Below are 24,092 nucleotides of genomic sequence, written 5' to 3'. Positions count from 1 at the left end.
ATTTTAAAAACACTGAACTAAGCCAAGTCATGCCCTTTTGCCTTTGCTTCTATTGTCATCTTTGCCTGGAGTACCCCATTCTACTCTCTTGCCACCTTGCCACCTTGCCATGCCCACTAAGCAAACAATTACTTTCTCTATGGCTCTTGCTCAGAGACTCATGGGCAATTTAGTACTACAATTCTGCCTTATCCTAATTTCCTTCATGAGGTCTATAACACTTGACAGTGTGTATGTGGCTGTCTCTTCTATCCCAACGAAAAAGACCTTGTCTTCTCTGTCTTCTCAGTGGTTGGTATAATGTACTTGCTCAATAAATGTTTTCTGAATGCATGAATAGATGTAAAATTTGGCTTGCTTCTTCCTTGGCAGAAAGAAATAGTACATCAATATACCACATGTTCACATTTGTGGGTGAAAAAAAATTAAAAGTATAAAACAATTGTAATTTCTTCTACATGACATTTAACTTCAATATGTTAATTTAAAAGCTTTACTTGTCTTTTAGAGAATATGCTTTAAAGTCTGTATTTTTGCTAATCTTCCAGAGGTCTGCTTATTGAGGTTAAAGCTTAGAGAGTTTTCAAACAATGTTAAAAGAACATTGTGATTACGTTTTGCTTGATGCATCATCAGAACTAAAAATAGAATGGAAAGATTGAAAAATCTGTACTCAAACATCCAGCCAAAGTATGGTTAAACATGGGTGAGCCGGAATTGTGTTTCCAACTTACAGTTATGTAGGATAAATTCTGCAGCTTGTGGAGTCTCTGGCCCTGACTTAGCCCTGGTTTGGTTTTGTCATCCAGTTTTGGTTAGCACCTTCATTGGAGTTGGAATAGGGAGTGAAATTCACTTTGTCTTTAAGAAAAGGACGAAGCCTGAAATACATTTGAATTTATTAGATAACAGGATTGATGTGCTAGCTTATATAGAAAGAGGCTCATTTCCTAATCAGACCCTCTCTGAATTGACCAGGATGTTGGAGAGTGTGGGGTTGGGTTGAGGTTCAGGTTAGGATGAGGAGCTGGAGACCTAAAATTGGTTCCATCTAATTCTGTCTCTGATGTACAAACATGACTGTAGTGCTGTGCAAATAGTATTTGAGAGAAAAAGTCTTGGATAGAGCAAGGTTGGGTGAGTAGAATTCAGAACTTGATTTTTATTTTATGTGCATGGCTGCTACCACTTCATTATCAGAATAAGATTCTTTTGACACTAGAAGCCATAGCAACTTGTATAGCTTGAAGGTTTTGGAGGAAATTAATTCATTTATGGTTTCAACTGACCATTTCTGTACTTAGAATAAACAAGCTAAGAAAGGGATTTTTCTTTCAACTCTCTCAGAGTTACTTATTTTACTCTTTAGCCAAACTCATCTTGATTTTTCTTTTATTCTTTTTTTTTAAAGTAGGCTCTATGCCCAACCTGGGGCTTAAACTCATAACCCCAAGATCAAGTCAGCTCTACTGATTTAGCCAGCCAAGTGCCCCTCATCTTGATTTTCTTATTTCTTCCTGGACTCCTCTTCCTGGAATGCTCATTCCCATGTGTGATGGTTAATTTTATGTTAACCTGATGTGCTAAGGGACATCCAGATAGCTGGTAAAATCTTGTTTTGAGGTGTGACTGTGAGGGCATTTTTGGAAGAGACTAGCCTTTGAATTGGTGAACTGAGTAAGCAGATGGTCATTTCCGATGTGGGTGGGCATTATCTCATCCATCAAGGTCCTGGTGTAGAACAAAAAGTTGGAAGAAGGGTAAATGAACTTGCTCTCTCAGAGTATTCATCTCACTCGCCTTAGACTTTGGCACTCCTGGTTCTTGGGCCTTGAGACTTAATTCCTCCCTTCCTCCTTCCTTCTTTCTCCCCCTTCCCCTTTTCAGGCCTTGGGAATCAGAATTACATCACTAGCTCACCTGGTTTTCCATCTTACAGATTATAGATTATGGGACTTTTCAACCTCCTAATCATGTGAACCAGTTCCTATCCTAAATTTTCATATGTGTCTTATTGGTTTTGTTTCTCTGGAGAAACCTGACTAATACACTATTCAAGAAAAAATAACTTAAAAAAAAAAAAAACCACAACACCCTACCAGCTATTACTTCCTTCAAAACCTTCCCAGATATCCCCAGGGATGGGCTAGCTTACATCTTGTACAGGATTCATAGAGGTACTTAATGCATAACATTCTATTTGTTGACTTGATCCCAACAGGGAAGGGGCTGATAAATGTAGACATGTGGAATCTTAAACCCATAGTACAGGGGAAAGAGATGTAGTTTCAAACCTTCCTTCTCCATATGGTCAAGTAGAGAAGTTTCTCCTTTGTACGTTTTATAGATTGGTCTTCTATAGCTGACTCTTCTCTTTAGGAACAGGGTATTAATCAATTTGTATGTCTACTTTCTCACCCAGTTTCTGTCACACTGTGAGCGTGTGTTCAAATTATTCAGTATATTGAATTAAATTAAATATGACAGTCTTGTTATTGCACCAATATTATCTTCTGTGTTTTACACACAGGACCTTAGTACAAAATTACAGACTCTTTTCCAATTGGTAAAGAGGAAAACATACAGACTGAAAACAGATTTGTCCTATTTATTTTCTGATGTGTCAGAAAATTGTCCAACCCACATGTTAGAGAAAAAGGGTTATTTACTCACTGCATTTTACTGTCCATCCTTGTACTTATAAAAGAATTGAGCTACTCTTTCAGACTTTATTTTCCTTGATACTTTTGCTCTACTGTAGACTGGATTTATTTCTAAATGGACTTCTATCCTGGGAATCCCATTTTTGAGACAGATATCTAAACCACAATCTGCATTCTGAACATCTTAAATGCCTACACACTAACCACAGCTGTTTGTTTATTCCTTGTTTCAACAGGGACAAATATAGTCACTAATTTTTGCCTTTTAAGGTAACAATCCAATTTAATACTTGAGGTGGGGGTGAGTGGGAGAGCCATCATAGTCCTAGAAGAAACAAAAAGACAAAATATCATAGTGGTTTATGTTCTTTGAACATTCATATTAGCAACTAAAACAATGTTTATACAACATTATTTAAAGGAATAGGAGCAGTTCTGCGGTAGACAATATATCTAAGTGATTAGTCTTTTTTTTAGGCAGCTTTTGAAAATTTATCATGTAGTGTGGTTAATCAGAGCTCAGTTTACAATGTATTTATCGACGTGTTATTGCCAGAAATTCAGAGTACTCACAGGAGGGAAGTTCCTCTCTTAATTTTGATTATGGGATATGAGTGGAAATCATGTAATGAGTATATTCATATTTATCATGTGACCCCACATGGTATAGTCTGGTATATTTCTCTAACCCAAATTTCTACTCATGATAATTTTGAGGGTCAACATAGTATTCTCTGAGTGACAGTTATACTGAAATGTTTGTATAGATCTTTATACTTTGTATTTTTGTCTCATTTAACCCTCTGTATTAATCAGAGCCCTTTAAGAGTCAGATGACAGAAACCAAACTTGAAGTAGTGCAAGAATTAAAGGAGGGATTAATTGAAAACTTCAGGGGTAGATCAGACTTTAAACATGGGAAAATTAAGGTGTTTTTTATGTCTATCTTTAACTCCTTAACTCTCAGCTCAGCTTTTCTCTCTGACAACTCAGTCAACTGGCTTTTGGGCCTCACATGTTGCTTAGTGCTCACTATCTTACAGGAAGGAATCTCTGTGTGTTCATGGAGAGCAAAGCTCACAGAAGAATTCCAATTGGCTGTTTGTGGCTCATTTGCCCATCTCTGGGCCCATCACAGTAAAGAGAGAGTTGGGGTATTCTGATTGGCCAGGTTGCTGTCACTTGCTAAACCCCGTGTTCTAGAGACTGGTGGGGCTCTCAGAATTAACCATTGTATCAGAACTAAATGGAGTAGTTAGGTGCAGTTCCCTGAGGGAAAAAGGATCGCTGAGAATTTGACAATAGATGTCCATTCTGTTACCATAAACACTATGGGAAGTATTGCTTTCCCTATTTTAGAGGCTCAAAGAAAGATTGATGTGCCAAAATTCACACAAGTATTAAGAAGCTAAACTAAATCTTCTAATCTATTTTGTTCCTTTTGCTGATTTTTAGATAAAAGAACATATTTACCACTTAAAAAAATTCTTTCTTCTCTATGGAAGGAACATGTAGATAGGCACACAAATTTATCATCTCAAAATAAAAGAATAATTTGGTACACTTTACAACCTAGGAAGAAATCTGGACTATTTTGCAAGTGGTGGCAAACAACAAAAGGTCATTTTAAATATAGTACAGCATTGTAAAAAAGTAACACCAAATCTACAAAAATTTTGCTGTAGCTTTTTAATTTATTGGAAATAACATCATGTAAAAAATGATAACTTCAAGTTATACTATTGGTATCATTTAAAAATAAATTTGAAAAATAACACCACCAGAAAAAAAAATAGTACCATGCACTTTTAAAAATAATATTGTATTGGGACACCTGGGTGGCTCAGTCTGGTTAAGTGTCCGACTTGATTTCAGCTTAGGACATTATCTCATGTTTCATGAGACTGAGCCCCATGTTGGGCTATGTGCTGACAGTGTGGAGCTTGCTTGGGATTCTCTCTCTCCCTCTCTCTGCCTCTCCCCTGCTCCTGCATTCTCTCTCTCTCTCTTTCTCAACAAACAAACAAACAAACAAGAAAAAGAATACTATTGTATTGATCTTACTTTCTCATAAATATTCTTCTGGGATATCTGGGTGGGGTGGGTCAAAATGACAGAGGGAAGGGCAGAATCAAATAAAGAAAGCAGTTTTGTCAAGGGTAGCTTCATGAAGTTCTGGTGATGGAGGAGGCCCAGATTCCTCCTTTGGCAATAAATAACAGCGGTCAAGCAGTGTCTGTTCATAAAGTTAAATGCACACACCTGACTTATATTGTCTGCATCTGGACATAAGAAGGAGCCTAGTGTATTGATTTTCCCCACATCCTAGAATCTCCAAAGTTTAATTATAAAGAAATATTTTATTATTCAAATTTAACACATTGATTATGGCATGATTCATCATTAACTTTTCTTGCTTTATAAAATTTCCTGACAAGCTTCAGAGGCATCGAGATATTGCCTGAAGAAATTTATAGAAGTTAAAAATGAAATCTGAAAGGTATTGAGCGAAGTTTTGTGAAGAAATGGGAGGAAAACATCAGTATTAGATTGGACTGAAAAAAGAAAATGCAACTTCCTGAAGTGGGTACAATGTTGATTGTGAAGAAAAATGAGTTAGACTTTATAGAAAACCTGATTAAATAAACGAGGAAAAACTGTAAGCCTATAGTTTTGGGAAGAAAATTCATGTATCATATAACTTCAGGTCTGACAAAAAAAAAAAGACCAAAACTTAGAAATATTCCATAAGCAACAAAAGATTTTTAAGCACATAATTAAAAGGCTTCAAAAACAGATAATCTAGTACTTAAAATAGGTTTATGGCTTTTTACTGTGTAGATAGGACAATGTTCTTGGTGTTAAAACAGTCCTGTGAAAATTTAAAAATGCAACACATGTTTAAAGTACATATTATTTTCAAAATCAATTTGGGAAAAAATACACTGACCCCATGTTGTTTGTAAATATTTGACAATGTCTATAAGCTGATATTCAGCAATAAATAACAGATGCATTGGCTTAAATTTTTTCTAAATCTCTATGAATATAACTTAACTTTAAATAAGAAGTGGATATTTTACACTAATCTTTGTTATTTCATCTTCTGTTTGCCAGTCTTTCTAAAATATTTCTGAAATATTTTACTTTTTAGTAGCTAATGGTAGTCTGTGCCAACTCTTCTTGTGTAAATGAGATCAATTTCTGTTTTCAAAATCAGAACAGAGGAAAACCAACAGTGCCAGAAGTTAAAAAAAAAAAAAAAGTTAATCATCTCAATCTCCTCCCTGAATTCTTGCTTGCATTCTGTTACTGACAGTTCTCTGCTGCCTAAAGTCAGGCTGCTCAGTCAGCCACTTAGCTACTGGCTGACAAATACAGCAAGTGGATCACCTGGAAAAGGCCTAGGTGAAAAGCATTGGCAGAGGGATGCCAACAAGAAAGTATGCTCACCTGTTGCTCAGTGCTTTTCTTTCTAAACTTTCAACTCACTGATTTTCATATAGGAAAAGAAGATTGCTGATCCCTGCTGGATCACGGAACTGGCAATTATTGGTGTAAATCAGTGTGGACTAACAAAGAGTAAACTTTCACAGGCTTGTTTGTATTTCACCTGTTTGAAAACTCAAGAGGTTCTCTACTTTGTAAGTGATGCAGGGAGAAGAGCTTCTGTGCAATGAGGATTATTTGAGAAACTGGACAGTTGTGTGACAGCCTTACCATCTCTGTTTGTTCCATAAACCATCTTAGAACTACAATGAGAAGATCGCATTCAATTTCACAAAACTGGAAAACTTTTCAGGCTTACAGTTCATAAACAAACATGTTGACACTGGCATTTGTTTATAGCTTAGATTGAAACTTAAGTGAAAACTCACAGTGATTCTGACTTTTGAAGTAGAAGCAGCTATTTTAAGACCAGGAACCTACTAGTGTTTGTAAAGAAAATGTATGCTTTTTGCTCTCAACTGGATCCAACAGTTACAAACTTGTTTCTTTATGGTCTTGTTTGGTAAGTAGGTCTTGCCTCATTATGATTCTGTAGTCTTTGCTCCAGGTTGACATAAAGAGTGGTATGGAAAAATGATGCTTTGTTTCTATATGTCCTCTGTCTCCCTTTGTGTTTCTATTTTTACTATACATAAAAAACCACTTCAGCTTTTAATGGCAGTTAACCAATTTCAAACCTTTTTCAGGGCTTAGACTCAAGAAGCTATACACATTTTAAAATTATTTTTATGGGCTTTGTCATTTGGCATTCTCTTTCATTTTAGCAATTTTCATGAGAGTTTAAATGTAATAATGCAATTCATGTAATACTGCTTAATTATTATTATCTACTATTTATCCAATGATCTCATGATGGCTTATTAACACTAGTTAGTTGAGATTTATAAAACCGTGTGAAATTTCAGGTACAATGGCCAGGTTGTGCTTAACTACTTTTTTCTCTAAATGCTGCTTTGAAGTCTTTGAATATTTAAACTATGATTATAACTCATGTTACTATCTTGGAAACTGTGGTAGATTCATTTTTATCTTGTTCTCATGGTTTTCAGAGTTTTAGAAATTTGACTCATTATTTCTGGAAAGAACCAGAGGAAATTTGACCAAGTAATTTTTTTTAAGTTCATTTATTTATTTTGAGAGAGAGAGAGAGAGAGAGAGAGAGAGCGAGCAGGGGGAGGAACAGAGAGAGAGAGGGACAGAAAGAATCCTAAGCAGGCTCCATGCTATCAGCATGGAGACTGACTTGGGGCTCTAACCCATGAACTGTAAGATCATGACCTGAGCTGAAATCAAGAGTCAGATGCTCAATTGACTGAGCCACCCAGACACCCCTTGACTAGGTAATTTTGACTTAGAGTTGAAACCACATCCGTAAGAGTATTCAGATCAGGGAGAAAGTGATCTTGACATTTTTAGTCAGCTACAACCATAGTAGTGATATACCTATTATTCCTGCTATAGCATTTTTCATGACAGTCAGCCTGTAAGACTTCAAACTGTGGCCTACACAGTACACTGATAACACAAAAATTTTATTGTGATCCTTGCTCCTCCTTTTCACATGTTCTCTGATTCTCTCTCTCCTGACCTTTGTTCCAAATTAAAACTGCAGAATAAAGCTGTGGGCTGGTAATCCAGAGGCGGAGGGGCTTGCAAGTATGTGATTTGGAAGGAATAATTTCACTTTTCAAAAATTGTTTTCTATACAACATGCAGGCAAATAATACCTATCCCACTATTTCTCAACATTGTGGCCATTAAAAAAATGAGATAGTGTATATAGTCGTTCTTTTTTTTTTGGAGTCTCGCTCCTTGGTTCATATTCATTTACCCAATATTTGTTCAATGCCTATTATGTGCCATGCTCTGGTCAAAGGGCTGAGAAAGTCACAGTGAAAAAACAAACAAATAATTTTTATTCTCATGGAACATATATTCTAGTGGACAGGAGAGATAAATAAGTTAATATATATAATGTGTTAGATGGTGATAAGTATTATAAAGAATCCTGATTCAATACAGGTTCTACCACTTATGAGCTATGTAGCCTTGGGAAAATTATTTGATCTCATTATACCTCAGTTTTCTAATCTGTGAAATGGGAAAAAGAATACTACTTACATTTTAGGGTTGTTTTGAAAATTTATATCCATCTTATTACAAATAGTTCAGTTTGATATGCTAGTAAGATTTAGCGAATTCCAGTAAATTTTATAGTCATTATGATAACAAGGAGGCAAAGAGACTTTCTAAAACAAATAGCTAGTAATTTTTAGAATTGAGATTTAAACCCAGTCAGCCGAACTTAAGTTTCCTGCACTTAACTACTAGCCTACATTACCTCTCACTAAAATAGTAATAGCTAAGAACTTCACATGTGTAATCTAATTTAACACACACAAGAACCTACAAAATAAGAAACATTAATGTCCTCACTTCACAGGACCCTCCTCTGAATGCCTGAGTTACCACCACCAGCTGGGTAGCATTGTCTTCTCAAAGACCTGAGTCCCAGCTCTGTGGCTCCTCCCTTCCTAGCTTTAGATGCTAATTATCCCAACCTTTTTTCTTTGTGCCCCTTGCTATTGAGGTGATAGAGCTTCCTGAAATGGCTGTTTGTTACCTCAGTGTAACCTCTGTGTCCTCTTTTCATGTTTTCAATTCTCCAATAACTGTTTAATCAATTCCCTTAAATAAAATTTCTCTGTTGAAATACTGTGGTTTTTGTTTTCCTGGTTTCACTTGGACTGATAATGTAGTACCAAATTGGTCCCCCCAACAACCCAGTTTTGGGATTGGCTAAGCCATGTCCTTGGCGTTGAATGCTGTGCCAAATTCACTGCCAGTGAGAAAGGGAATACTAATAATCCGTGGCATGCAGTGCCAAGGGCCACTGTAATTAAGTTATCCCCTGTAGTTGATTGTGATGAAGTGCTACTCAAGCGAATATCCCACCCTGTCTAATATAATAGTCCTTTACACAGATGGTACATGATTTGTTTAACTAATCCCCTATAGATGGGGTGACTATCAATTTTTCACTATGATGATACAATAATAAACACATATACACTATATCCATATATATATCATATTCATAATATAATTATTAATATAATACTCATTTAATGATTTAGAATAAATCATTAAAAAGTGATGGCTAAAAGTGTTGAGAGGTTATTTCTGACAGTGGAATTGTAGGTCATTTTTATTTTCTCCTTTATAATATTCTATATTTCTGATTTCCTTTCCAATAAGAATTTTTGTGATGAGAAACAATGAAGTTGTCCCTGTCTCCCAATTAATGTTATTAATTTTGTCACTATCACAACACAAGTGTACTTTGCTGTGATTTAATAAGATTTATAGCAATTGTCAACTGTATAATAATCAAGTAAAGTCATTAAGTCAGCTGAACTGGTCACTTTGATTCATTTGTTTGATCAATTCTTTCTCCTCAAGTGTAATGTAAATTTCTTCTCATGGTTAAGTAAGTTTCAGGTAATCTGAAAGTAACTCATGAAATCATAAAATTTCTAGGTTGAAAGGGACTTTAAATGCCCTAAACAAGTCCTCAATGTTAATATTAAAATATATATGATGTCCATAATTTCATAAGTAGTTAAATCTTTAATATGTTGTGAAAATTAGGAAATCCTCAAGGCCCTCTAGTCTTATCACTCTTTTCTTAGGCAAATTCATCCAAAACAAAAGCTTCAATTACCAACTATCAAGCTGTCATTACTCAAAGTCTTATCTGTATTCTAGAATTCTCCTTTAATGTCCAGAAAGTTTTTTTTGTAAAAATCAAGAATAACAAAGATTTACATTGGAGGAAAAAGGGCATAAGCTTTATGTACAATAGTATTGGATCAAGATTAGAGGTAGAAAGACATCTCTATATCCCCTGCAGAAGTAGAAAAAGATGCATAGGTTGGGAGTGGAATGCAGGAGGAGAACAGGATATGACCTTAGATATAGGCAAATAAATCTCATTGAATATACTTATAATTGGGTGAGCGGCAGAGTATTAGATGGAGAACTGAAAAGCAGTACGTTGCCTAACTCATTGATGAACAACAATAGTGAGCCACCTGACAGCCAAATCAAAACATAGAGTCCGTCAAAGCCTGCAGACTGGTGTATCCATTTAAGAAAGCACTGTGCATTGCCAAGAGAAATTGCATTGGTTGTTTGATTCTTCTTCCCCCTTTACAGAAGTCCAGGGTCTTCAAATACACCAGATCAGCAGTGAAGGTGGGAAGGAAAGGCTCAGCACCTGAGCTTTCATGATAGGAGCAGAATGGAAATCCTTTACACAGTATACCCTGCTTCCGTGAATGACACCCGGTTGGACAAGCCAAAAATTAGACATACTATAAAAATATTCCTCGATAACTATTATATTCCCCAAATTTTAACAATTTCCCACATTTGTTCTATCTTTTTTGCTGTATACACACATGCACACACACAAGCACACACAGTTTTTTCCCCTGTATTTGTTTTTAAATTTAAATTTATTTTGAGAGAGAGACACATACAGTGTGATTAGGAAAGGAGCAGAGAGAGAGAGAGGGATAGAGAGAAAATCCCAAGCAGGTTCCGCACTGTCAGCTCGAACTCACAAACTGTGAGATCATGATTTGAACCTAAATCAAGAGTCGGCTACTTGACCAACTGAACCATCATGGTGCCCCCTTTTCCCTGTATTTTTAAACAGTAATTTTTATACTTGGATGATAATTCATTCCTAAATGCCTCAGTCATTAATTCCTAAAATCAAGGAATTTTTTCCATATCAAAGTGGTACAATATTAAAATACAGATTACCATTGATATGATAATAATAATAATATTTATTAATTATATATAATGTATATTATATATACTATATATAATTATATATAATAATTAATAATAATAATAATTATTATTATATAGAGAAAATGCAAGCAGGGGAGAGGGGCCGAGGGACAGACGACAGACAGAGAAAGAATTTTAAGCAGGCTTCACCCTGAGCATGGAGCCCGACTTGAGGCTCAATCTCATGACCTGAACCAAAATCAAGAGTTGGGTGCTCAACTGGCTGAGTCACCCAGAAGCCTGATACAATATTTCCTTATTGAGATTTCCTCTAAGATTTAGTAAAATATTTTTATTAAAATAAAATACAAGATCATATATAGTATCCAGTTGTCATTTTTCTTTAATCTGGAATACTTCCTCAGTCTTTCTTCAGATTACATAATGTTGATATTTTTGAAGAGTATATATCACTTATTGTTTTTATTGTGGTAAAATAATATTGTATAAAATTTACCATCAACTCTTGTTAGGTGTATAGTTTAATAATGTTAAATGTATTTACATTGTTAAACAACAAATCTCTAGAGCTTTTCATCTTGCAAAACTGAAACTCTATACCCATTGAACACTAATTCCTGCTCCCCCTTCTTTTGAGCCATTGGTGACCACCTTTCTACTTTCTGTTTCTATTATTTTGACTATTTAGATACCACATATGAATGGAAGCATTCACCATTTGTCCTTTTGTGACTAGCTTATTTTACTTAGCACATTGTCCTTGAAGATCATCCATGTTGTAGCATGTGACAAGATTTCCTTCTTTTTTTGAGGCTGTATAATATTCCACTGTATATATGTAGCACATTTTCTTTATCCAGTCATCCATTGATAGACATTTTATTGCTTCTACCTCTTGGCTGTTGTGAATAATGCTACAATTAACATGGGTGTAACAAATGTCTCTTCAAGATCTTTGGGTATATGCCCAGAAGTGGGATTGCTATCTCATATCGTAATTCTGTTTTTAATTTTTTCAGGAACCTCCATACTATTTTCTTTAATGGTTGCACCATTTTGTATTCTCAACTACAGTGCACAAGGATTCCAGATTCTCACATCTTCATGAACACTTTTCATTTCCAGTCCTTTTGATAGTGGCCATCCTAACAGAAATGAGGTAATATCTCACTGGGGTTTTGATTTGTGGTTTTCTTATTATTAGGGATATTGAGCATCTTTTGATATACTTCTTAGAAATATGTATGTCTTCTTTGGTGAATTATCTATTATTCAAGTCTTTTGCTCATTCTAAAATTGGATTTTTTGTTGTTGAGTTATAGGAGTTCCTTACATGTTCTGGATATTAACCCTTATCAGATATACTATTTCCAAATATTTTCTCCCATTCCATAGGTTAGATTTTTCACTCTTTTGATTGCTTCATTTGATGTGCAGAAGTTTTTGTTGTTGTTGTTTATTTACTTTTGAGAGAGAGACAAAGTGTGAGTGGGAGAGGGGAAGAGAGAGAGGGAGGCACAGAATCTGAAGCAGGCTCCAGGCCCTGAGCTGTCAGCACAGAGTCTGGTGCGAGGCTCAAACTCACAAACCGCGAGATCATGACCTGAGCCAAAGTCAGATGCTCATATATGCAGGAGCCCCAGATATACAGAAGTTTTTTAATTGAGGTAATTCCATTTTTTTTTGTTCCATTTGTTCCATTTGTAGTTCCATTTTTTTTTAATTGATGTAGTTACATTTGTTGATTTTTTCTTTTGTTCTTTGTGATTTTGGTGTTATATTCAAGAAATCATGGCCAAATCCAATGTCCTGAAGGTTTTCCCCTATGTTTTCTTCTAGTTTTATAGTTTCAGGTCTTAGGTTTAGGTTTCCAATCCATTTGGAGTCATTTTTGTAAATGGTATACAGTTGAGAATCCAAGTTCTTTCTTTTGTATGTGTTTATCCAGTTTTCCCATCACTTTGTTGCATAAGAATATCAGAGGAATGATATGGGGTTCTTCTCAGTCAGTTAGTTCATTTCTGATGATGTAATTTTGATCATTTGGTTAAGGTGATGTCTGCCGGGTTTTGGAGTCATCATTGGCAACTTGTTTTCTTTCTTCCTCCATATCCAATCCATTATTTCTTCTTGTAGATTTTACTACCTAAAAATTTGTTGAATCTATATTTTTTTTTCCTGGCTTTGACCCAATCTCACTTTTCCCCAAACCTCCATTGTCCCAAATATTCTATTCTCTGTGCTGCGCCCCTTTTTCTCAATGTCTTGATCTTCTGAGTCTTATTCTTTCTTCTGATCTCAGCTCAAACATCATCTCCTCCAGGTGGCCTCCCCTGACCTTCCAGAACAGCTCAGTTTCCTTATTTTACATTCTCACAGCACGGTATGCCTTTTCTTCATAGAATTTGCTACTGTAGTAAATTTAGATTTGTTTGTGTGATTTTGGATATACAACTATCTTCTTGATAAATGGCAAATTCTATGGCAGCAAAAATTGTTGCTTGCCTTTGTGCCAGCAGAAAGTGTTTAACTCAGGGGCGTCTGGTGGCTCAGTTGGTTAAGCGTTTGCCTTCAGCTCAGGTCATGATCTTGTCTGTGGGTTCCAGCCCCACAATGGGTTCTGTGCTGGCAGCTTGGAGCCTGGAGCCTGGAGCCTGCTTTGGATTCTGTGTCTCCCTGTCTGCCCCTTCTCTGCTTGCACTCTGTCTCTCTCTGTCTCTCCCTCTCAAAAATAAACACTAAACCAAAACAAAAACAAAGTGTTTAACTCATAGTGTTCATAAATAATAGCCTAGCAATAGTCATAGTAATAATATCATTAACGTTGGGTATTTACTATTTGCCAGTAACTCTGCTAAGTTCTCACATCTCCATATTATCTCAGAGAAGAAACTGTCAATGAAATATAGTTCATGAAAATAATTTCATTGCATGTTATTGAATTTTTCAATCTTTTGTAAATTATATAATTGTACACCTGTTTTTGGTAATTTAATTAATAACTAAAATATTATGAACTGCAATAAGGAAGCTACAACAAGAAGATATAATTATATAGAGAAAGCCTTATAAATAGTAGCCAGTAGCTCCTTAAAATAATCTTTGTGTTGAAACACATTCTTTCTGCATTTTTAAACTTACAAAACTCCAACTGCATGAAGAATTCTTTTTAAAGAATGATCTGGTGCCATTAGTAGCAGAATATACAAACAGAATTATATAAATTCACAATGGAAAGTAAACTAGGCTCCTTATTTTTAAATGAATGAAGTTGGAAAAAGAAAGGAAACTTTCCCCCAAATAATGAGACTATAGTTTAAATGTCATTTTTGCTTTTTAGGAATGACTTGCCAGTACTTATTGGCTAACACTTTTTTTGTAGGGTTATTGGCTAACCCTTCATCACCGATGGCAGACATTCCCTGGCATTAACTGTTGTGTTGTTTTAACTGTGTTTGTCTACTAAAGGTCAACTGTAGAATTTTTGCTTTGGACAAGCTTTGAAAGGATGGAGAACAGATTAGGTTTACTTTGCCTTTAATCACAAATTATATGCATATAATTTTTGAGATCATCAAAAGCATCAATAGGGGACCCCTGGAAGAAGTAGTCATTTTACTGCTTTAGAATTTGAAAGAGTTTTCATTAACTTGAAATTTATTTATTTTTTTAAGTTTACTTATTTATTTATTTTTAGTAATCTCTACACCCAACATGGGGGCTCAAACTCATGACCCAAATTTTATCTTCTAATTCACCTATTCTCTCCCCGGCCTCTTCAATCTGCACTGTAGCCACCTCCATTTTATTTTGCACCTCACTTATAACATTTTTTAGTTCATCATGACTATTTTTTAGTACCTTGATCTCTGTAGCAATAGATTCTCTGATGTCCTCTATGCTTTCTTCAAGACCAGCGATTAATTTTATGACTATTATTCTAAATTCGTGTTCCGTTATATTGCTTATATTGGTTTTGATCAATTCATTAGCTGTTGCTACTTCCTAAAGTTTCTTTTGAGGAGAATTCTTCTGTTTAGTCATTTTGGCTAGTTTTCTGTACCTGATGCATTTTAAAAGCTTGTGTGCTCTGCACCTGCGAGCACTGCTATATTAAAGGAGGGTCATACACCGTCCAGGGCCTGGCCTTTCAAGAGGTGATTTTTCAGGGATTGTTACTTGCTCTCTGTTGTTGTGACATTGGTTATTTTATTACCCTACTCGTAGTAATATTTTGGACCCTCCACCAGATGTGCTTTGATTTATTCCTTTATTTCCTATAAAGGAAAACAGACAAGCAGGAGACAAAAACACACAAACATACAAACAAATAACACAAACAAACAAAAAAACAAAAACCTAAAGACTAAAAATGAAAAACCCAAAAACACTGACTACAAGTAAGGAAGAAGGTGGAGGCGGTGCTGATGGAAGAACACACACAAAGAGAGAAATGACAGGAGCGGTGGGAAGGGGTGGTGGAGGGAATTAAAAAATAAACATTGATTAGGCAGAAAGACTAAAAGGCTTAATCCAGAGAGAGGAAAGGAAATAAAGGAGGTGGGGAAAATGAAACAAAGATAAAGTTACCCAGACAGAGAAACTATATGGATTGATTATTTCAGAGAGAGAGAAAGGAGTATAAAGAAGGAGGTGTAGAACATGTATCAAGACAATGGATTAAATATGTCTGTTTAGACAGACCAATAACCAGAGCAACCAGCCTAGAGGAGGGAAGAGATAAGGAAGAGAAATGGTGGGGGGGGGGGAGAATACATACCCAGAATTGACCTAGAGTTAATCCAGGCAATGCTGCATCACTTGTAGGTAGTAGCTGTCCACGGGGTCTGTACCGCTTACATGGATACATATTTATCCAGTGCAAGGGGGCATGGTTTGGCCTAATCTGAGCCCGCCTCCACTCTGGGCCCCAGGAGTGATCCCTGAGGCCCCACCTTGGTTGTGGTGGTGGTCCCCCAGTCTCTTGTCCATGGAACAGGACCCGGTAGACTCAGTTTGAGTCGTCTTCACTGTGCGGTGAGCACAGATGGGGAAGTCCTTCTCGCTCCACCAACTCCCCTGACCCTGTGCTTGGCTAGGATTTAAAGACCCACTCCATGCGCTCTGGCACTGGGGAAGAGCCTCTCAGTGCTGTGATATGTGGTCCCAACTGGCTTTGTCTGTGCTACAGCACTTCAGGGAGGACTGCCTTCTCCTCCTTCTCCTACTGCGGACTGAGCTGTCATCCTCCCCATGAGCCCCTGGGGTGGGGTCATAGGCAGCCTTTGTCTTTTCCCACAACACTCCAGGGAAATGGTGGCCTTAGCCTCCTGCAGACTGAGCCCTCAGCCCAGCCACTGCACCCAGGGGTGGCAGACACAGGCAGGTTCTGTGCTATCTCACAGCCTTCCAGAAAGGGAACTATTTTCTTCTGCTGAGGACTGAGCCTCCGACCTACCACCGCACGCAGGGCTGGCTCCCCAGGTACATGAACAGGGAGCCAGCCCCAGTCCAAAGAAAGCCCTGTAGTTAAAGATTGGATCCCTCTCAGTCTCAGTCCGAGGTCTTTCTCCTGTCCAGATACGGTCCTGCACTTCCCTAGCCACTCTTTCTTTTCACTTTGTCTCTCTGCAGAAGGGGGATCCTTCCCCTCTGTGCCCATGCCGCCTTTTTATTTTAATCTCCCCCAGTTCGCAGTTACCCACCTAGCTTTTTTCCAGCTTTCCCATTTTCTTCCTAGTAGATTCAGTCTCTTTTCCTCCCAGGCTCTGGTGTTCAAAGTCCTTTGGCTTCTACACTTTTTTGAGAGACACTGGAAGTATGGATTCTGCCTACTTCTCCACCATGTTGGCCCCTCCTCCCTTCTCCTGATATGATTAAAGGTGGTTAAAGCTGTAGAGAAGTTTAGTACTAAAGAAAGAGCACAGGTGGAGAAGGCAAGGCAGAAAGGCAAAGAAAACAAAAGGGCAAATGTTCTATTAAGGAGATGTTGGGGCAGGGGCAATGTGTGGACTTCTGGGTCAGGGGCGGTTCAACAATCTCTGATTCACATGAGAGCAGAGGTAGCCTTTGCGGTGGGAAAATTAATGATGCATCATAGCATAAACAAACAACCTTTTCAAAGAGTGGGTCACATGTCAAGAGAGCTGAAAAACAAGAGCAAGCAGGCTGTGGAGAAAGCCTCACGGTGATGAAAGGAGTCTGCTTCCTGGAAAGTGGTCAGAATTGTACAGACAGTTTGTGAGAACACATTTTTCAGGCTCAGTTAAAAACGTGTTTATTTAACACCTCTCATCTAAGGACCTCAGAATGTTTTACTGACATTTACATTCATAGTTTGCTTGTATTCCGTGATACAGGAATAAAATTGGAATGTTTCTGTGATCTGTTCCTTGTCCTACAGTTCCCATGAATTTATTTCCCTCAAAAGAGTGATAGCATATAGTTACGTTAACAATACAGAGAACAGAATTTTAGATTCTTTCTAATCCCAAATTGTATAAAATGTTAGACCATGAACAGGTTTGATGACTGTTAGGTTAGTAACACACCTCTAACGCGTGGAGAACAGGACTTCTATACACCGACTCCATGAGTTTATGATGGAAAGTAATGAGATCGTATCTATACTGTACTTTGCATCTTGGAAGCGGTACAGGGTATTCATGCATAATTACTGCATGGTTTTAGTTTTTTACAAGACTAAAATAAATAAGGAATAAAGTGAAGCATGAGTTTCTAAGATCAAAATTTGATCTGTTCTCTTTGAAAAAAATTTTATTCAAGATTCTGTGCATTTCTTCTATCTGTTTGCTTTTTTTTTTTAAGTGTTTTTAATGTTTATTTTTGAGAGTGGGAGAGACAGAGTGCGAGCAGGGGAGGGGCAGAAAGAGAGGGAGACACAGAATCTGAAGCAGGGGCGAGGCTCCAAGCTGTTAGCACAGAGCTGGACGTGGGGCTTGAACACATAATCATGAGATCAGGACCTAAGCTGAAGTCGGACGCTTAACTGAGCCACCCAGGCACATGGCTTTTTCTTTTTAATTCTTGTATCTTCGCAGAAGCAACTGTGCTTACAAGTAATACAAAAGTTTTAGCAAATTTTTCAGGAGTTGGAATTGGAAAACAAAAGATAGTAAGGAATGTATATGAGTCTAGAAAGAAACATACAAATTTTTTTCCTTGTATATAATTTCTAAACTTTTAGACACATATATTTATTTCTAATACCAGAAACACTACAATGAAGAAAAACTGAGATTGAAGGACAGAAAATGACCATGATGGAAGAATACATTTATAATTCTTTAATTAATAAAGTATCTTTCCTCTGAAGAGCTTAATCCTGTATAGGAGAAACCTCCCATATAAAAACACATTCTTGAGCTATCAGGACATACGAAAATAACAGATGGTGCCAGAACAGTGGGAGACAGCAGATAGGATAAAGCAGAGGGAGAAGAAAATAGGAAAGAACAAACATGGAAAACTCAGCTGACAGCAGGCAGGGAAAGAGATCCAAGTGCAAGCTGGGAGGAGGCAACAGTGTCATCGAAAACTGACCTCTGTGCTGTGGAGCCCAAATATGTAACAAAAAGACAGAGTTTGGGTATGAAAAAAGATGATAGTTTATTACTTCACCAGGCAAAGGGGGCAGGGGCAGGCTAATGCTTCCAAGACTGCATGCCCAGCCAGGGTAAAAGACTGCGGGTTTTATAGAAAAGTACAAGATCTGTGCAATTTCAGTAGGAATCTGGTGTGTGCTGCCAGCTGCATTTGTCATGTCTTCAAGGTTGTGTTGTCACTGGCCATCCAAGTCTCTAAGTATCAACATAGATACTGAGTTCCTGGAACAAAGGATTCTACAGAAAAACAAGTTTAGAGGAGGGGGAGGCTTTGAGAATGAGGAAGAGAAATACTTGTTCAGTTTTAAGTCAAGCCTTGCTGACACATTGATGTGTCCTTCTTAATTGCCAACAATTTTTACATTTCTATAGCAGTTTCAATAGGACCTGGAACTTGAAGGGATTTAAGATATCATTGAGCTCCATACCTTACCTTTTTGTGAGGAAACTGCAGGCCAGAGTTAAGAGATCCATCCAGTCACAAAGCTGGCTCCATGCTTCAGCACTGAGTCTTCAAACTCCCAGTCCATCCATTCTCCGCCATTAGGCAGGTTTTCTGCCTGGTCTCAGCTTGTATGGGAACATTTTCCCCATGTTAGCATGTTAGCATTAAATAACAATCCTGGAAGTGCCTGGGGGGTTCAGCGGGTTAAGTGTCCAACTTCAGCTTAGGTCATGGCCTCAAGGTTCATGAGTTCGAGCCCCGCATCCAACTCTGGAGTGCTTGGTAAGTATTAGAAATTATTATTATTTCAACCTCTATTCCTTTACCCTACTATTGCCTCTGCTACAAATGGTTAATTCAGTTTTCACATCTCAGCTCCTCTGGATGCTTTTCCAGACAGATCAACTTGGATAATTTTTTATGCTTCTTTGAGCCTGTACACACCCTATTAGAGCAATTATACTGAGTAGCATAACAGAAAAAAATAAAATTCATAATTTAAAGCCTAAAATGACTTGTAGCCACTTCTGCTTAAGGACTTTCACTGAATTTGGTAAATCACAGTGAGAAAATAAACATCCATGCTATTCTTTTCCCTTATAAGGAAGCTCAAGACAGAAATTTTAAGACCTTGACATATTATCTGGGTTGCTAAAGGGTAGAGGTCAGTTGTTTGGCAGGGCTCTTAATTTTTAAAAAGTTCCCTGGGTTTGCAAAGGTAGACCCTGAGACAGCTGACAGTGGTTGTGCTGATGTAGAGGGGATGGAGACTGATATTTCTTTGCTTTTGGTAGTCAAATTTGAGTACAAGGCGAAAGCTTGTCCTCAAGAGTTCAGGATAAGTAGGGAAGGCTTTTGAGTTGGTTGGTATCTGAGCAGTATTATGAAATAAAGTACAAACCTAGTGATGTCAGCTATTTACATAAATACCACATATTAGTGATGTGTGCATGTGAATAAAAGAAAAAGATCTGAGTTCTATGACTGGGTTAGTGTGGTCAACTTTTGTGTCCTGAAATATCACTAACACAATCTGTTGATAAGACAGAGCTGAGTTTATTCCCTACCACAATAAGGAAGCATACTATCTAAACATAACTGTGGTATTGTTTTGTAGAAGGGTGAGCAAAATAAGAATTTATTGAGAATCAGAAGTTTAGTTTAGCATGAAACTGTGTGCAGAGTCATGAAAAGATCTATAAATTGAACTCTTCAACACAAGCAGGTACTTAGAACTAAGATTAATAGGAAACATGTATGCCACTCTGAGAATCCTTGAAAGACTAGAAGAGACCCAGGGTTGAACAAATAATATGGGCTTTGAGCTATTTAATCTTCAGCCCTCAGCAATACATATTCTGCTTTGCCATTGGCCAAGGTCAACAATGAGTTTGTAATTACCAGACCCAGTGCACTCTTTTCAGGGGTCCGATGATTGCTACCCTTATTGCTTTCTCTCTAGTGGTAGCAGAGATCCTCCATCTTTTACCTGAACTCCTGCAGCCATCCCTAGTTGCCCTTATTTTTCAGCAGACATTCTGTAATTCACAGTCACAGACTTCTGAGGCTCCTCTACACTTTCTAGGAGAATATTCAGGACTCAACTTGGCATATGAGGTGGTTCATGATGGATACTTGGTCCTTACTTGTTTCTTCAACCTCCTTTGGTGAACTTTGTTTCTTGACTGAGTGTTCAAACTGTACAGAATACTACCACTCTCTATTCTTGGAAGGTGTCCTCTTAGACAATTCTCCTTGTCTTGCTAGTGACACTTAGCTTTCAAAATTCTACTCGTGTTCTTTGTCTGATATCTTTCTCAATAATGCACTGGTGAAATTGGTGATAGTCAAAATGCTAAACTTAACAGCTGGTACAGCATGGGCATTATCCAATCAGAGCACACATTGGATGGAAACAACATTATGTTCAGTGTAACACATGGCAGTCCAGAGTAGATTTGACTATCCTTGAGTGATGTGTCTGTTAAACCCAGTACATGTATTCTTGCACATACCTGTGCAATATTCTTCCCCCCAGAGTGTAAGCTCTAATGACATCATAGACCTTATTTGTTCATTTTCTTATCTCTAGAACCTAGCCATAGTAAAGGCACATAGAATTTCTGAATGTCTGTTTGTATTAAAAGTAAGAAATATAAGAGAGGTATGAATACAGGCTTGGCATAAAACAAAACAAAACAAAACAAAACAAAAACAAAAACAAAACAAATAAACATTTTACCAAATGAAGAAAGTGAATTTAAAACTGAGATATCTTATCTTTTGGTTTTAGTGACATGCTGTGTGTGTAGTTAAGGTACTGTGACTTTAAGGAGAGTAGGTCACCATTGCCAGATCTCCCCAACACACTGTGACATTCTGACCTGATAATCTGGATCCTTCCTTTCCAGATTCAGCCCTTTCATTTATTCCTTTGGTCTTTTATTGCTTTGTTACTTAGCTCCTTCCTCCCTTCCTTCTTTCCTTTTTTTCCTTAACTATTCTTTGAAAAAGAAATTTTAAGTGAAAAGTCTTTCACATATGTTAAAAAAATAGTGAAAGCAGATACTCAAATAGATACTTGTTCACTAGTGTTATTCACATTAGACAAAAGGTAGAAACAATCCAAGTGTCCATCAACAAATGAATAAATAAAATGTGGATATATAATGCAATATTATTTAGTCATAAAAAGCAATGAAATTCTGGTGTATGCTACAACATGGATGAATTTTGAAAACATGCTAAGTGAAATATGCATAAATAAACAAAGAGGCAAATGTTGTATGAATCCAGAGATACTAGGTACCTAGAACAGGCAAATTCTTACAGACAGAAAGTAGAATAGAGGTTACCAGTTGCTGAGGGAAGGCAGTACATGGAGAGTTATTATTTAATGGGTACAGAGCTTCTGGTTGGGATGATGAAAATATTGCATAAATGAATAGTGATAAAGATTTGACAACATTGTAAATTTACTTAATGCTACTGAATTGTGCCATTAAAATGGTAAATTTTATGTTATATAGATTTTACCACAAATAAAAAATAGTACTGTAATGCATATAATAAAAACTACCAACTCCATATATCTTCCCATCTTTCAGTTCTATTTTCTAGAGGTAATCATTTGTTACTTTTTTTGTTTTATTTTCACCTCTGTATTTCTCAATATTTGTATTTCTAATTCTTGATTTATCACTTTTTGACAATATCTAATTATTTCCTGTCATGGCAAATAAGGATTTGGTTCTTCTACTGTTCCCACTTTTGACCCCCATCTTCTCAATAGTGTTTATTATTGTCTTGTTTTGTTTTTTGTGTATTTTGGCCACTCTTTTTCGTTTTGCAATTTGAATTCTTCTGCTAAAAGACTAGTGTTATGTGTCAGTAACACTTAGCCCTAGGTGCCCACCGTGGGGGTCTAGTCCAGGCTACTTGTTTCCTTGCTGAGTACCCTGTCCCTGCTTGGACTTGGACTACAACATTGTCCTGAGTATCAACTCACTTGCCTGGGGACTTGGCAGGATAATAACCTCAAAGGAGTTCTCTAATTTTCATGGCTGGACTCTAATCTGTATATTCCCTGGTTCTGGCTGAGGTCCTGTTTCCAACAAATGGATCTCTGAAACTCTGAGGTTGTAGCTTGTATGACTTCAACTGGTCCACTGCTTAGAGATGTCTGTTGCTGTGGTCTGGTCACCAGAATAAATCCCCATGGATATGGATAGTAGATAGAATCAAGGACAAGGTCCCCATGCCTGTTTGTACCTATAATTAGGCTTATTGCATATTCAGCCCTGGTCTTTTCTGCCTTCCCTTTGGGTTATGACACTGACATTTAAAAATGGCTAATAGCTAAGTCTTCCTACTTACTACAGGCAACCACTGAAGCCAAGCCAAAACAAAGTAAACAAAACAGAACACCTTCCTTTTTTTAGAGATCCAGAGGTGAAACTGAGAACTTGGGCTAGGCTGGGGAGCATTCACGAAAGAAAACTCTATTCAAAAGGTTCAGTTCCTGGAGGAAGCAGATGACCAGAAAAGGACAAAAAAAGTAAACAGCTAGGCGAAAAAGGACAGAAATTCTAGATTTGAATCCTTGAATCTCAGTTTTTTTCTTTTGTAGTAATAATATCTGTCGTATTTCCTCACAGGGTTACTATAAAGATTGAATGAAATTATATATGTGAATATGTGGTAGCAGGTATAAATCTCAACCCAAAATATCAGGAGGCAAGAAATTCAACTTTATTTTTTTATTGAAAGCACTATTCTCTTTAATAGCAGAAACATAATTTTGGTCAATTAGGGGTTCTCCCACCTCCTTGCCTTTGCTTGCACCTAACTTCCTTGGGACTTATGTAATGAAATGCATTTGGTATATGGCTTCTTTGGTTTATTTAACCAATATCTGAAGACCTACCACATGCAAGGTGCTTAAGCAAATAAAAAAAGATTTGTTATTTTTCATAAAGTAGTATAGTGTCTAGTACTTTGCTTCTCTCTCTGTCTCTCTCTCTCTCTCTCTTTTTTTACTTTACCTTGAATTCTTTTTTGGTTCATCAAGATATCCACTTCCTCTTGCAGAAAATTCCTCATGGTTTATCCTTCAGGGTATGCACTTCCTAGCTCTATCACATAGACTACGATATGTGTGGGACTACAAATCTGACTAGTGCATAACTTCATCACTGTATGTGGCAATCTGTGGAGGCACACTTTATTTTTTAATGTTCATTACACCCTTTGTTTAAATGTTTATTTATTTTAAGAGAGAGAGAGAGAGAAAGAGAGAGCGAACGTGCTGGTGGGGGAGGGGCAGAGAGGAAGAAACAGAATCTGAAGCAGGCTCCAGTCTATCAGCCCAGACAGACTGAGGCTGGAACTCATGAACTGTGAGATCATGACCTGAGTTGAAGTCAGACACCTAGCTGACTGAGCCACCCAGGTGCCTCTTTATTATACACTTTATGCATCCAAGCAGAGATGCAATCTTTTGGTATATGAGAAAATCTAAAG

This window comes from Acinonyx jubatus, chromosome D1 (genome assembly GCF_027475565.1).
Source record: "Acinonyx jubatus isolate Ajub_Pintada_27869175 chromosome D1, VMU_Ajub_asm_v1.0, whole genome shotgun sequence".
In the NCBI taxonomy this organism is placed as follows: domain Eukaryota; kingdom Metazoa; phylum Chordata; class Mammalia; order Carnivora; family Felidae; genus Acinonyx; species Acinonyx jubatus.
This window is presented reverse-complemented; position numbering follows the sequence as displayed.